Source organism: Carcharodon carcharias, chromosome 5 (genome assembly GCF_017639515.1).
Source record: "Carcharodon carcharias isolate sCarCar2 chromosome 5, sCarCar2.pri, whole genome shotgun sequence".
Classification (NCBI taxonomy): Eukaryota; Metazoa; Chordata; class Chondrichthyes; order Lamniformes; family Lamnidae; genus Carcharodon; species Carcharodon carcharias.
The window spans coordinates 181,456,423-181,473,532 of NC_054471.1; positions in this window are offsets into that span (position 1 = coordinate 181,456,423).

The window sequence follows — 17,110 nt, forward strand, 5'->3', positions numbered from 1 at the left end:
GGAAACACTGCCTGTCTATAATAATCACTGTCCCCTATGACAGCAAAGACTGCCTGTCTATAATACTCACTGTCCCCCTATGACAGTAAACACTGCCTGTCTATAATACTCACTGTCCCCTATGACAGCAAACACTGCCTGTCTATAATACTCACTGTCCCCTATGACGCAAACACTGCCTGTCTATAATACTCACTGTCCCCCTATGACAGTTAAAGCACTGCCTGTAATATAATACTCACTGTCCCCCTATGACAGCAAACGACTGCCTGTCTATAATACTCACTGTCCCCCCTATGACAGCAAACACTGTCCCATCTATAATACTCACTCGTCCCCCATGACAGGAAAACTCGCTGTCTATAATACTCACTGTCCCCCCATGACAGAAACAGCTGCCTCGTCCTAACATACTCACTGTCCCCCTATGACAGCAAACCCTGCCCGTCTATAAGTACTCACTGTCGCCCTATGACAGCAAACGCTGCCTGTCTATAATACTCACTGTCCCCCTATGCCAGTAAAAACTGCCTGTCTATAATACTCACTCTCACCGTATGACAGCAAACGCTGCCTGTCTATAATACTCACTGTCCCCCTATGACAGCAAACACTGCCTGTCTATAATACACACTGTCCCCCTATGACAGCAAACACTGCCTGTCTATAATACTCATTGTCCCCCTATGACAGCAAACACTGCCTGTCTATAATACTCACTGTCCCCCTATGACAGCTAAAGACTGCCTGTCTATAATACTCACTGTCCCCCTATGACAGTAAACGACTGCCTGTCTATAATACTCACTGTCCCCCTATGACAGAAACACTGCCTGTCTATAATACTCACTGTCCCCCTATGACAGCAAACACTGCCGGTCTATAATACTCACTGTCCCCCTATGACAGCAAACACTGCCTGTCTATAATACTCACTGTCCCCCTATGACAGCAAACACTGCCTGTCTATAATACTCACTGTCCCCCTATGACAGCAAACACTGCCTGTCTATAATACTCACTGTCCCCCTATGACAGTAAAGACTGCCTGTCTATAATACTCACTGCCCCCCATGACAGGAAACACTGCCTGTCTAAAATACTCACTGCCCCTCTATGACAGGAAACACTGCCTGTCTATAATACTCACTGTCCCCCTATGACAGCAAACACTGCTCGTCTATAATACTGGCTGTCCCCCTATGACAGGAAAACTGCACGTCTATAATACTCACTGCCCCGTATGACAGTAAATACTACCTGTCTATAATACTCACTGTCCCCCTATGACAGCAAACACTGCCTGTCTATAATACTCAATGTCCCTCTATGACAGCAAACACTGCCTGTCTATAATACTCACTGTCCCCCTATGACAGCAAAAATTGCCTGTCTATAATACTCACTGTCCCCCTATGACAGTAAACACTGCCTGTCTATAATACTCACTGTCCCCCTATGACAGTAAAGACTGCCTGTCTATAATACTCACTGCCCTCCATGACAGGAAAAGCTGTCCATCTAGTATACTCACTGTCCCCCATGACAGTAAACACTGCCTGTCTATAATATTCACTGTCACCCTATGACAGCAAATGCTGCTCGTCCAACATACTCACTGTCCCCTTTGACAGCAAAAGCTGCCTGTCTATAATGCTCATTGTCCCCCTATGAAAGCAAACACTGCTCGTCCTTAATAATCTCTGTCCCCCTATGACAGCAAACACTGCCTGTCTATAATACTCACTGTCCCCCTATGACAGCAAACACTGCCTGTCTATAATACTCACTGTCCCCCATGACAGCAAACACTGCCTGTCTATAATACTCACTGTCCCCCTATGACAGCAAACACAGCTGTCTATAATACTGACTGTCCCCCTATGACAGGAAAACTGCCCGTCTATAATACTCACTGTCCCCTATGACAGTAAAGACTGCCTGTCTATAATACTCACTGTCCCCCTATGACAGCAAACACTGCCTGTCTATAATACTCACTGTCCCCCTATGACAGCAAACACTGCCTGTCTATAATACTCACTGTCCCCCTATGACAGCAAACACTGCCTGTCTATAATACTCACTGTCCCCCTATGACAGCAAACACTGCCTGTCTATAATACTCACTGTCCCCCTATGACAGCAAACACTGCCTGTCTATAATACTCACTGTCCCCCTATGACAGCAAACGCTGCCTGTCTATAATACTCACTGTCCCCCTATGACAGTAAACACTGCCTGTCTATAATACTCACTGTCCCCCATGACAGCAAACACTGCCTGTCTATAATACTCACTGTCCCCCTATGACAGCAAACACTGCCTGTCTATAATACTCACTGTCCCCCTATGACAGTAACGACTGCCTGTCTATAATACTCACTGTCCCCCTATGACAGCAAACACTGCCTGTCTATAATATTCACTGTCCCCCTATGACAGCAAACACTGCCTGTCTATAATACTCACTGCCCCCTATGACAGGAAACACTGCCTGTCTATAATACTCACTGTCCCCCTATGACAGCAAACACTGCCTGTCTATAATACTCACTGTCCCCCCTATGACAGCAAACACTGCTCGTCTATAATACTCACTGTCCCCCTATGACAGCAAACGGCTGCTGTCTATAATACTCACTGTCCCCCTATGACAGCAAACACTGCCTCGTCTATAATACTCACTGTCCCCCTATGACAGCAAACACTGCCTGTCTATAATACTCACTGTCCCCCTATGACAGCAAACACTGCCTGTCTATAATACTCACTGTCCCCCTATGACAGCAAACACTGCCTGTCTATAATACTCACTGTCCCCCTATGACAGCAAACACTGCCTGTCTATAATACTCACTGTCCCCCTATGACAGCAAACACTGCCTGTCTATAATATTCACTGTCCCCCTATGACAGCAAACACTGCCTGTCTATAATACTCACTGTCCCCCTATGACAGCAAACGCTGCTCGTCCAAAATACTCACTGTCCCCCTATGACAGCAAACACTGCCTGTCTATAATACTCACTGTCCCCCTATGACAGCAAACGCTGCCTGTCTATAATACTCACTGTCCCCCTATGACAGCAAACACTGCCTGTCTATAATACTCACTGTCCCCCTATGACAGCAAACACGGACTGTCTATAATAATCACTGTCTCCCTATGACAGCAAACACTGCCTGTCTATAATACTCACTGTCCCCCTATGACAGCAAACACTGCCTGTCTATAATACTCACTGTCCCCCTATGACAGCAAACACTGCCTGTCCATAATACTCACTGTCTCCCTATGACAGCAAACACTGCATGTCTATAATACTCACTGTCACCCTATGACAGTAAACACTGCCTGTCTATAATACTCACTGTCCCCCTATGACAGCAAACACTGTCCAACTTCAATACTCACTGTCCCCCTATGACAGTAAACACTGCCTGTCTATAATACTCACTGTCCCCCTATGACAGCAAACGCTGCCTGTCTATAATACTCACTGTCCCCCTATGACAGTAAACACTGCCTGTCTATAATACTCACTGTCCCCCTATGACAGCAAAAGCTGCCTGTCTATAATACTCACTGTCCCCCTATGACAGCAAACACTGCCTGTCTATAATACTCAATGTCCCCCTATGACAGTAAACACTGCCTGTCTATAATACTCACTGTCCCCCTATGACAGCAAACACTGCCTGTCTATAATACTCACTGTCTCCCTATGACAGCAAACACTGCCTGTCTATAATACTCACTGTCCCCCCATGACAGTAAACACTGCCTGTCTATAATACTCACTGTCCCCCTATGACAGCAAACACTGACTGTCTATAATACTCACTGTCTCCCTATGACAGCAAACACTGCCTGTCTATAATACTCACTGTCCCCCTATGACAGCAAACACTGACTGTCTATAATACTCACTGTCTCCCTATGACAGCAAACACTGCCTGTTCATAATACTCACTGTCTCCCATGACAGCAAACACTGCATGTCTATAACACTCACTGTCCCCCTATGACAGTAAGCACTGCCCATCTATAATACTCACTGTCCCCGTATGACAGTAAACACTGTCAATCTATAATACTCACTGTCCCCCTATGACAGTAAACACTGCCTGTCAATAATGCTCACTGTCCCCATATGACAGCAAACGCTGCCTGTCTATAATACTCACTGTCCCCCTATGACAGTAAACACTGCCTGTCTATAATACTCACTGTCACCGTATGACAGCAAACGCTGCCTGTCTATAATACTCACTGTCCCCCTATGACAGTAAAGACTGTCTGTCTATAATACTCAATGTCCCCCTATGACAGCAAACGCTGCCTGTCTATAATTCTCATTGTCCCCCTATGACAGCAAACACTGCCCGCCTATAATACTCACTGCCCCCCATGACAGGAAAAAGTGTCCATTACTAATAATCACTGCCCCCCATGACAGGAAACACTGTCCATCTAACATACTCACTGTCCCCCTATTACAGCAAACATTGTCCGTCTATAATATTCACTGTCCCCCTATGACAGCAAACGCTGCTCGTCTATAGTACTCACTGTCCCCATATGACAGCAAACACTGCCTGTCTATAATACTCACTGTCGCCCCTATGACAGCAAACATCTGCCCGTCTATAATACTCACTGTCCCCCTATGACAGGAAACGCTGCCTGTCTGTAATACTCACTGTCCCCCTATGACAGAAAAGCTGCCATCTATAATACTCACTGTCCCCTATGACAGCAAACACTGCTCGTCTATAATACTGGCTGTCCCCCTATGACAGCAAAACTGCACGTCTATAACACTCACTGCCCCCTATGACAGTAAATACTGCCAGTCTATAATACTCACTGTCCCCCATGACAGCAAAGACTGCCTGTCTATAATACTCAATGTCCCTCTATGACAGCAAACACTGCCTGTCTATAATACTCACTGTCCCCTATGACAGCAAACACTGCCTGTCTATAATACGCACTGTCCCCCTATGACAGTAAAGACTGCCCGTCTATAATACTCACTGTCCCCCTATGACAGTAAACACTGACTGTCTATAGTACTCACTGTCCCCCTATGATAGTAAAGACTGCCTGTCTATAATACTCACTGCCCTCCATGACAGCAAACGACTGCCTGTCTATAATACTCACTGTCCCCCTATGACAGCAAACACTGCCCTGTCTATATACTCACTGTCCCTCTATGACAGGAAACACTGCCTGTCTATAATACACACTGTCCCTCTATGACAGCAAACACTGCCTTCTATAATACTCACTGTCCCCCTATGACAGCAAACACTGCTCGTCTATAATACTCTCTGTCCCCCTAGACAGCAAAGCCTGCCTGTTTATAATACTCACTGTCCCCCTATGACAGTAAACACTGCCTGTCTATAATACTCACTGTCCCCCTATGACAGCTAAACCTGCCTGTCTATAATACTCACTGTCCCCCTATGACAGTAAACACTGCTCCGTCTAATAATACTCGCGGTCCCCCTATGACAGCAAACACGGCTCATCTATAATACTCACTGTCCCCCTATGACAGCAAACTCTGCCCGTCTATAATACTCACTGCCACCCATGACAGCAAACACTGCCTGTCTATAATACTCACTGTCCCCCTATGACAGCAAACACTGCCCGTCTATAATACTCACTGCCCCCCATGACAGGAAACACTGCCTGTCTATAATACTCACTGTCCCCCTATGACAGCAAACACTGCCTGTCTATAATACTCACTGTCCCCCTATGACAGCAAACACTGCCTGTCTATAATACTCACTGTCCCCCCTATGACAGCAAACACTGCCTGTCTATAATACTCACTGTCCCCCTATGACAGAAACACTGCCTGTCTATAATACTCACTGTCCCCCTATGACAGAAAACACTGCCTGTCTATAATACTCACTGTCCCCCTATGACAGCAAACACTGCCTGTCTATAATACTCACTGTCCCCCTATGACAGCAAACACTGCCTGTCTATAATACTCACTGTCCCCCTATGACAGCAAACACTGCCTGTCTATAATACTCACTGTCCCCCTATGACAGCAAACACTGCCTGTCTATATTACTCACTGTCCCCCTATGACAGCAAACACTGCCTGTCTATAATACTCACTGTCCCCCTATGACAGCAAACACTGCTCGTCTATAATACTCGCTGTCCCCCTATGACAGTAAACACTGCCTTTCTGTAAAACTCACTGTCCCTCCTATGACAGGAAAAACTGCCTTCTAGTATACTCACTGTCCCCCATGACAGTAAACACTGCCTGTCTATAATACTCACTGTCCCCCTATGACAGAAACAGCTGCCTGTCTAAATACTCACTGCCCCCTATGACAGCAAACACTGCACGTCTATAATACTCACTGACCCCTATGACAGCAAACACTGCCTGTGTATAATACTCACTGTCCCCCTATGACAGCAAACACTGCACGTCTATAATACTCAATGACCCCTATGACAGCAAACACTGCCTGTGTATAATACTCACTGTCCCCCTATGACAGGAAACACTGCCTGTCTATAACACTCACTGTCCCCCTATGACAGCAAACACTGCCTGTCTATAATACTCACTGTCCCCCTTATGACAGCAAACACTGCCTGTCTATAATACTCACTATCCCCCTGTGACAGCAAACGCTGCCTGTCTATAATACTCACTGTCCCCCTTTGACAGTAAAGACTGCCTGTCTATAATACTCACTATCCCCCTATGACAGCAAACGCTGCCGGTCTATAATACTCATTGTCCCCCTATGACAGCAAACACTGCCCGCCTATAATACTCACTGCCCCCCATGACAGGAAAAAGTGTCCATTACTAATAATCACTGCCCCCCATGACAGGAAACACTGTCCATCTAACATACTCACTGTCGCCCTATTACAGCAAACATTGTCCGTCTATAATGTTGACTGTCGCCCTATGACAGCAAACGCTGCTCGTCTATAGTACACACAGTCCCCCTATGACAGCAAAGGCTGCTCATCCAGAATACTCAATGTCCCCCTATGACAGCAAACACAGCTCGTCTATAATACTCACTGTCCCCCTATGACAGTAAGCACTGCCCATCTATAATACTCACTGTCCCCCTATGACAGTAAACACTGCCTGTCAATAATGCTCACTGTCCCCATATGACAGCAAACGCTGCCTGTCTATAATACAGACAGTCCCCCATGACAGTAAACACTGCCTGTCTATAATACTCACTGTCGCCCATGACAGCAAATGCTGCCTGTCTATAATACTCACTGTCCCCCTGTGACAGTAAAGAGTGCCTGTTTATAATACTCAATGTCCCCCTATGACAGCAAACGCTGCCTTTCTATAATTCTCATTGTCCCCCTATGACAGCAAACATTGCCCGCCTATAATACTCACTGCCCCCCATGACAGGAAAAAGTGTCCATTACTAATACTCACTGCCCCCCATGACAGGAAACAGTGTCCATCTAACATACCCTCTGTCCCCCTATTACAGCAAACATTGTCCGTCTATAATATTCACTGTCCCCCTGTGAAAGCAAATGCTGTTCGTCTATAATACTCACTGTCCCCATATGACAGCAAACGCTGCTCGTCAATAATAATCACTGTCCCCCTATGACAGCAAACACTGCTAGTCTATAATTTTCGCTGTCCCCCTATGACAGCAAACACTGCCCGTCTATAATACTCACTGACCCCCATGACAGGAAACACTGCCTGTCTATAATATTCACTGTCCCCCTATGACAGAAAACACTGCCTGTCTATAATAGTCACTGTCCCCCTATGACAGCAAACACTGCCTGGCCATAATACTCACTGTCCCCCTATGACAGCAAACACTGCCTGTCTATAATACTCGCTGCCCCCCTATGACAGTAAACACTGTCTGTCTAAAATACTCGCTGTCCCCCTATGACAGTAAAGACTGCCTTTCTATAAAACTCACTGCCCTCCATGAGAGGAAAAACTGTCCATCTAGTATACTCACTGTCCCCCATGACAGTAAACACTGCCTGTCTATAATACTCACTGTCCCCCTATGACAGCAAATGCTGCTCGTCCAAAATACTCACTGTCCCCCTATGACAGCAAACACTGCACGCCTATAATACTTACTGACCCCTATGACAGCAAACACTGCCTGTGTATAATACTCACTGTCCCCCTATGACAGCAAACACTGCCTGTCTATAATACTCACTGTCCCCCTATGACAGCAAACACTGCCTGTCTATAATACTCACTTCCCCCTATGACAGGAAACACTGCCTGTCTATAACACTCACTGTCCCCCTATGACAGCAAACACTGCCTGTCTATAATACTCACTGTCCCCCTTATGACAGCAAACACTGCCTGTCTATAATACTCACTATCCCCCTGTGACAGCAAACGCTGCCTGTCTATAATACTCACTGTCCCCCTTTGACAGTAAAGACTGCCTGTCTATAATACTCACTGTCCCCCTATGACAGCAAACACTGCCGGTCTATAATACTCGCTGTCCCCCTATGACAGCAAACGCTGCCTGTCTATAATACTCACTGTCGCCCTATGACAGTAAAGACTGCCTGTCTATAATACTCAATGTCCCCCTATGACAGCAAACGCTGCCTGTCTATAATTCTCATTGTCTCCCTATGACAGCAAACATTGCCCTCCTATAATACTCACTGCCCCCCATGACAGGAAAAAGTGTCCATTACTAATACTCACTGCCCCCCATGACAGGAAACAGTGTCCATCTAACATACTCACTGTCCCCCTATTACAGCAAACATTGTCCGTCTATAATATTCACTGTCCCCCTATGACAGCAAACGCTGCTCGTCAATAATACTCACTGTCCCCCTATGACAGCAAACACTGCTCGTCTATAATACTCGCTGTCCCCCTATGACAGCAAACACTGCCCGTCTATAATACTCACTGCCCTCCATGACAGTGAACACTGCCTGTGTATAATACTCACTGTCCCCTATGACAGCCAACACTGACTGTCTATAATACTCACTGTCTCCCTATGACAGCAAACACTGCCTGTCTATAATACTCACTGTCCCCCTATGACAGTAAACACTGCCTGTCTATAATACTCACTGTCTCCCATGACAGCAAACACTGCCTGTCTATAATACTCACTGTCCCCCTAAGACAGCAAACGCTGCCTGTCTTTAATACTCACTGTACCCCTATGGCAGTAAACACTGCCCATCTAGAATACTCACTTCCCCCTATGTCAGTAAACACTGCCTGTCTATAATACTCACTGTCTCCCATGACAGCAAACACTGCCTTTCTATAATACTCACTGTCCACCTATGACAGCAAACGCTGCCTGTCTTTAATACTCACTGTACCCCTATGACAGTAAACACTGCCCATCTATAATACTCACTTCCCCCTATGACAGTAAACACTGTCTGTCTATAATACTCACTGTCCCCCTATGACAGTAAAGACTTCCTGTCTATAATACTCACTGCCCTCCATGACAGGAAAAACTGTCCATCTAGTATACTCACTGTCCCCCATGACAGTAAACACTGCCGGTCTATAGTACTCAGTGTCCCCCTGTGACAGCAAACGCTGCTCGTCCAAAATACTCACTGTCCCCCTATGACAGCAAACGCTGACTGTCTATACTACTCACTGTCCCCCATGACAGCAAACACTGCTCGTCTATAATACTCGATGTCCCCCTATGACAGCAAACACTGCCCGTCTATAATACTCACTGCCCCCCATGACAGGAAACACTGCCTGTCTATAATATTCACTGTCCCCTTATGACAGCAAACACTGCCTGTCCATAATACTCACTGTCCCCCTATGACAGCAAACACTGCCTGTCTATAATACTCACTGTCCCCCTATGACAGCAAACACTGCCTGTCTATAATACTCGCTGTCCCCCTATGACAGTAAAGACTGCCTGTCTATAATACTAACTGCCCTACATGACAAGGAAAACTGTCCATCTAGTATACTCACTGACCCCATGACAATAAAAACACTGCCTGTCTATAATACTCACTGTCCCCCTATGACAGCAAATGCTGCTGGTCCAAAATACTCACTGTCCCCCTATGACAGCAAACACTGCCTGTCTATAATACTCACTGTCCCCCTATGACAGGAAACACTGCCTGTCTATAACACTCACTGTCCCCCTATGACAGCAAACACTGCCTGTCTATAATACTCACTGTCCCCCTTATGACAGCAAACACTGCCTGTCTATAATACTCACTATCCCCCTGTGACAGCAAACGCTGCCTGTCTATAATACTCACTGTCCCCCTTTGACAGTAAAGACTGCCTGTCTATAATACTCACTGTCCCCCTATGACAGCAAACACTGCCGGTCTATAATACTCGCTGTCCCCCTATGACAGCAAACGCTGCCTGTCTATAATACTCACTGTCGCCCTATGACAGTAAAGACTGCCTGTCTATAATACTCAATGTCCCCCTATGACAGCAAACGCTGCCTGTCTATAATTCTCATTGTCTCCCTATGACAGCAAACATTGCCCTCCTATAATACTCACTGCCCCCCATGACAGGAAAAAGTGTCCATTACTAATACTCACTGCCCCCCATGACAGGAAACAGTGTCCATCTAACATACTCACTGTCCCCCTATCACAGCAAATATTGTCCGTCTATAATATTCACTGTCCCCCTATGACAGCAAACGCTGCTCGTCTATAATACTCACTGTCCCCCTATGACAGCAAACACTGCTCGTCTATAATACTCGCTGTCCCCCTATGACAGCAAACACTGCCCGTCTATAATACTCACTGCCCTCCATGACAGTGAACACTGCCTGTGTATAATACTCACTGTCCCCTATGACAGCCAACACTGACTGTCTATAATACTCACTGTCTCCCTATGACAGCAAACACTGCCTGTCTATAATACTCACTGTCCCCCTATGACAGTAAACACTGCCTGTCTATAATACTCACTGTCTCCCATGACAGCAAACACTGCCTGTCTATAATACTCACTGTCCCCCTATGACAGAAAACCTGCCTGTCTATAATACTCACTGTCCCCCTATGACAGTAAAAACTGCCCAGTCTATAATACTCACTGTCCCCCTATGACAGCAAACACTGCCTGTCTATAATACTCACTGTCCCCCTATGACAGCAAACACTGCCTGTCTATAATACTCACTGTCCCCCTATGACAGCAAACACTGCCTGTCTATAATACTCACTGTCCCCCTATGACAGTAAACACTGCCCGTCTATAATACTCACTGTCCCCCTATGACAGTAAAGACTGCCTGTCCATAATACTCACTGTCCCCCCTATGACAGTAAACACTGCCTGTCTATAGTACTCACTGTCCCCCTATGACAGTAAACGACTGCCTGTCTATAATACTCACTGTCCCCCTGTGACAGCAAACGCTGCTCGTCCTATAATACTCACTGTCCCCCTATGACAGCAAACACTGACTGTCTATACTACTCACTGTCCCGCATGACAGCAAACACTGCTCGTCTATAATACTCGATGTCCCCCTATGACAGCAAACACTGCCCGTCTATAATACTCACTGCCCCCCATGACAGGAAACACTGCCTGTCTATAATATTCACTGTCCCCTTATGACAGCAAACACTGCCTGTCCATAATACTCACTGTCCCCCTATGACAGCAAACACTGCCTGTCTATAATACTCACTGTCTCCCTATGACAGCAAACACTGCCTGTCTATAATACTCGCTGTCCCCCTATGACAGTAAAGACTGCCTGTCTATAATACTAACTGCCCTACATGACAGGGAAAACTGTCCATCTAGTATACTCACTGACCCCATGACAATAAAAACACTGCCTGTCTATAATACTCACTGTCCCCCTATGACAGCAAATGCTGCTCGTCCAAAATACTCACTGTCCCCCTATGACAGCAAGCACTGCCCGTCTATAATAGTCACTGCCCCCCATGACAGGAAACACTGCCTGTCTATAATACTCACTGTCCCCCTATGATAGCAAACACTGCCTGTCTATAATACTCACTGCCCCCCTATGACAGCAAACGCTGCCTGTCTATAATACTCACTGCCCCAATATGACAGTAAACACTGTCTGTCTATAATACTCGCTGTCCCCCTATGACAGCAAACGCTGCCTGTCTATAACACTCACTGTGCCCCATGACAGCAAAAGTTGCCTGTCTATAATACTCACTGTCCCCCATGACAGGAAACACTGTCCATCTATAATACTCACTGTCCCCCTATGACCGTAAACACTGCCTGTCAATAATGCTCACTGTCCCCCTATGACGGCAAACGCTGCCTGTCTATAATACAGACTGTCCCCCATGACAGTAAACACTGCCAATCTATAATACTCACTGTCCCCCTATGGCAGGAAACACTGCCCCTCTATAATACTCACTGTCCCCCATGACAGCAAATGCTGCCTGTCTATAATACTCACTGTCCCCCTATGACAGGAAACACTGTCCATCTATAATACTCCCTGTCACCCTATGACAGTAAAGACTGCCTGTTTATAATACTCACTGTCCCCCTATGACAGCAAACGCTGCCTGTCTATAATACAGACTGTCCCCCATGACAGTAAACATTGCCCGTCTATAGTAAACACTGTCCCCCTATGACAGCAAACACTGTCCATCTATAATACTCACTGTCCCCCTATGACAGGAAACACTGTCTGTCTATAATATTCACTGTCCCCCTATGACACTAAAGACTGCCTGTCTATAATACTCACTGTCCCCCTATGACAGCAAACGCTGCTCGTCAATAATACTCACTGTCCCCCTATGACAGCAAACACTGCTCGTCTACAATACTCGCTGTCCCCCTATGACAGCAAACACTGCCCGTCTATAATACTCACTGCCCTCCATGACAGTGAACACTGCCTGTGTATAATACTCACTGTCCCCTATGACAGCCAACACTGACTGTCTACAATACTCACTGTCTCCCTATGACAGCAAACACTGCCTGTCTATAATACTCACTGTCCCCCTATGACAGTAAACACTGCCTGTCTATAATACTCACTGTCTCCCATGACAGCAAACACTGCCTGTCTATAATACTCACTGTCCCCCTATGACAGCAAACGCTGCCTGTCTTTAATACTCACTGTACCCCTATGACAGTAAACACTGCCCATCTATAATACTCACTTCCCCCTATGTCAGTAAACACTGCCTGTCTATAATACTCACTGTCTCCCATGACAGCAAACACTGCCTGTCTATCATACTCACTGTCCCCCTATGACAGCAAACGCTGCCTGTCTTTAATACTCACTGTACCCCTATGACAATAAACACTGTCCATCTATAATACTCACTGTCCCCCTATGACAGGAAACACTGTCCATCTAACATACTCACTGTCCCCCTATGACAGCAAACGCTGCTCGTCTATAGTACTCACAGTCCCCCTATGACAGCAAAGGCTGCTCATCTAGAATACTCACTGTCCCCCTATGACAGCAAACACTGCTCGTCTATAATACTCGCTGTCCCCCTATGACAGCAAACACTGCCCGTCTATAATACTCAATGCCCCCCATGACAGTAAACACTGCCTGTCTATAATACTCACTGTCCCCCTATGACAGCAAACACTGCCTGTCTATAATACTCACTGTCTCCCTATGACAGCAAACACTGCCTGTCTATATTACTCACTGTCCCCCTATGACAGCAAACACTGCCCTGTCTATAATACTCACTGTCCCCCATGACAGCAACACTGCTGTCTATAATACTCACTGTCCCCCTATGACAGCAAACGCTGCCTGTCTATATACTCACTGTCCCCCTATGACAGCTAAACACTGCCTGTCTATAATACTCACTGTCCCCCTATGACAGCAAACCTGTCCTGTCTATAATACTCACTGTCCCCCTATGACACCAAACGACCTGCAGTTCATAATACTCACTGTCCCTCCTATGACAGTAAACACTGCCCTCTATAATACTCACTGCCCTCCATGACAGGAAAAACTGTCCATCTAGTATACTCACTGTCCCCCATGACAGTAAACACTGCCGGTCTATAGTACTTAGTGTCCCCCTATGACAGCAAACGCTGCTCGTCCAAAATACTCACTGTCCCCCTATGACAGCAAACGCTGCCTGTCTATACTACACACTGTCCCCCATGACAGCAAACACTGCTCGTCTATAATACTCGATGGCCCCCATGACAGCAAACACTGCCCGTCTATAATACTCACTGTCCCCCTATGACAGCAAACACTGCCTGTCTATATTACTAACTGTCCCCCTATGACAGCAAACACTGCCTGTCTATAATACTCACTGTCCCCCTATGACAGTAAACACTGTCTGTCTGTAATACTCGCTGTCCCCCTATGACAGTAAAGACTGCCTGTCTATAATACTCACTGCCCTACATGACAGGAAAAACTGTCCATCTAGTATACTCACTGACCCCATGACAATAAAAACACTGCCTGTCTATAATACTCACTGTCCCCCTATGACAGCAAATGCTGCTCGTCCAAAATACTCACTGTCCCCCTATGACAGCAAGCACTGCCCGTCTATAATAGTCACTGCCCCCCATGACAGGAAACACTGACTGTCTATAATACTCACTGTCCCCCTATGATAGCAAACACTGCCTGTCTATAATACTCACTGTCCCCCTATGACAGCAAAAACTGCCTGTCTATAATACTAACTGTCCCCCTATGACAGCAAACACTGCCTGTCTATAATACTCACTGCCCCCCTATGACAGCAAACGCTGCCTGTCTATAATACTCACTGCCCCAATATGACAGTAAACACTGTCTGTCTATAATACTCGCTGTCCCCCTATGACAGCAAACGCTGCCTGTCTATAACACTCACTGTGCCCCATGACAGCAAATGTTGCCTGTCTATAATACTCACTGTCCCCCATGACAGGAAACACTGTCCATCTATAATACTCACTGTCCCCCTATGACCGTAAACCCTGCCTGTCAATAATGCTCACTGTCCCCCTATGACAGCAAACGCTGCCTGTCTATAATACAGACTGTCCCCCATGACAGTAAACACTGCCAATCTATAATACTCACTGTCCCCCTATGACAGCAAACGCTGCCTGTTTATAATAATCACTGTCCCCCAATGACAGTAAAAACTGCCTGTCTATAATACTCACTGTCCCCCTATGGCAGTAAACACTGCCCCTCTATAATACTCACTGTCCCCCTATGACAGTAAACACTGCCTGTCTATAATACTCACTGTCCCCCATGACAGCAAATGCTGCCTGTCTATAATACTCACTGTCCCCCTATGACAGTAAACACTGTCTGTCTATAATATTCACTGTACCCCTATGACACTAAAGACTGCCTGTCTATAATACTCACTGTCCCCCTATGACAGTAAACACCACCCGTCTATAATACTCACTGTCCCCCTATGACAGTAAAGACTGCCTATCTATAATACTCACTGCCCTCCATGACAGGAAAAACTGTCCATCTACTATACTCACTTTCCCCTATGACAGTAAACACCGCCTGTCTATAATACTCACTGACCCCCTATGACAGCAAACACTGCTCGTCTATAATACTCGCTGTCCCCATATGGCAGCACACACTGCCTGTCTATAATACTCACTGTCCCGCTATGACAGCAAACACTGCCTGTCTATAATACTCACTGTCCCCCTATGACAGTAAACACTGCCTGTCTATAATACTCACTGTCTCCCATGACAGCAAACACTGCCTGTCTATAATACTCACTGTCCCCCTATGACAGCAAACGCTGCCTGTCTTTAATACTCACTGTACCCCTATGACAGTAAACACTGCCCATCTATAATACTCACTTCCCCCTATGTCAGTAAACACTGCCTGTCTATAATACTCACTGTCTCCCATGACAGCAAACACTGCCTGTCTATCATACTCACTGTCCCCCTATGACAGCAAACGCTGCCTGTCTTTAATACTCACTGTACCCCTATGACAATAAACACTGTCCATCTATAATACTCACTGTCCCCCTATGACAGGAAACACTGTCTGTCTATAATATTCACTGTCCCCCTATGACACTAAAGACTGCCTGTCTATAATACTCACTGTCCCCCTATGACAGCAAACGCTGCTCGTCAATAATACTCACTGTCCCCCTATGACAGCAAACACTGCTCGTCTATAATACTCGCTGTCCCCCTATGACAGTAAACACTGCCCGTCTATAATACTCACTGCCCTCCATGACAGTGAACACTGCCTGTGTATAATACTCACTGTCCCCTATGACAGCCAACACTGACTGTCTATAATACTCACTGTCTCCCTATGACAGCAAACACTGCCTGTCTATAATACTCACTGTCCCCCTATGACAGTAAACACTGCCTGTCTATAATACTCACTGTCTCCCATGACAGCAAACACTGCCAGTCTATAATACTCACTGTCCCCCTATGACAGCAAACGCTGCCTGTCTTTAATACTCACTGTACCCCTATGACAGTAAACACTGCCCATCTATAATACTCACTTCCCTCTATGACAGTAAACACTGTCTGTCTATAATACTCACTGTCCCCCTATGACAGTAAAGACTTCCTGTCTATAATACTCACTGCCCTCCATGACAGGAAAAACTGTCCATCTAGTATACTCACTGTCCCCCATGACAGTAAACACTGCCGGTCTATAGTACTTAGTGTCCCCCTATGACAGCAAACGCTGCTCGTCCAAAATACTCACTGTCCCCCTATGACAGCAAACGCTGCCTGTCTATACTACACACTGTCCCCCATGACAGCAAACACTGCTCGTCTATAATACTCGATGGCCCCCATGACAGCAAACACTGCCCGTCTATAATACTCACTGTCCCCCTATGACAGCAAACACTGCCTGTCTATATTACTAACTGTCCCCCTATGACAGCAAACACTGCCTGTCTATAATACTCACTGTCCCCCTATGACAGTAAACACTGTCTGTCTGTAATACTCGCTGTCCCC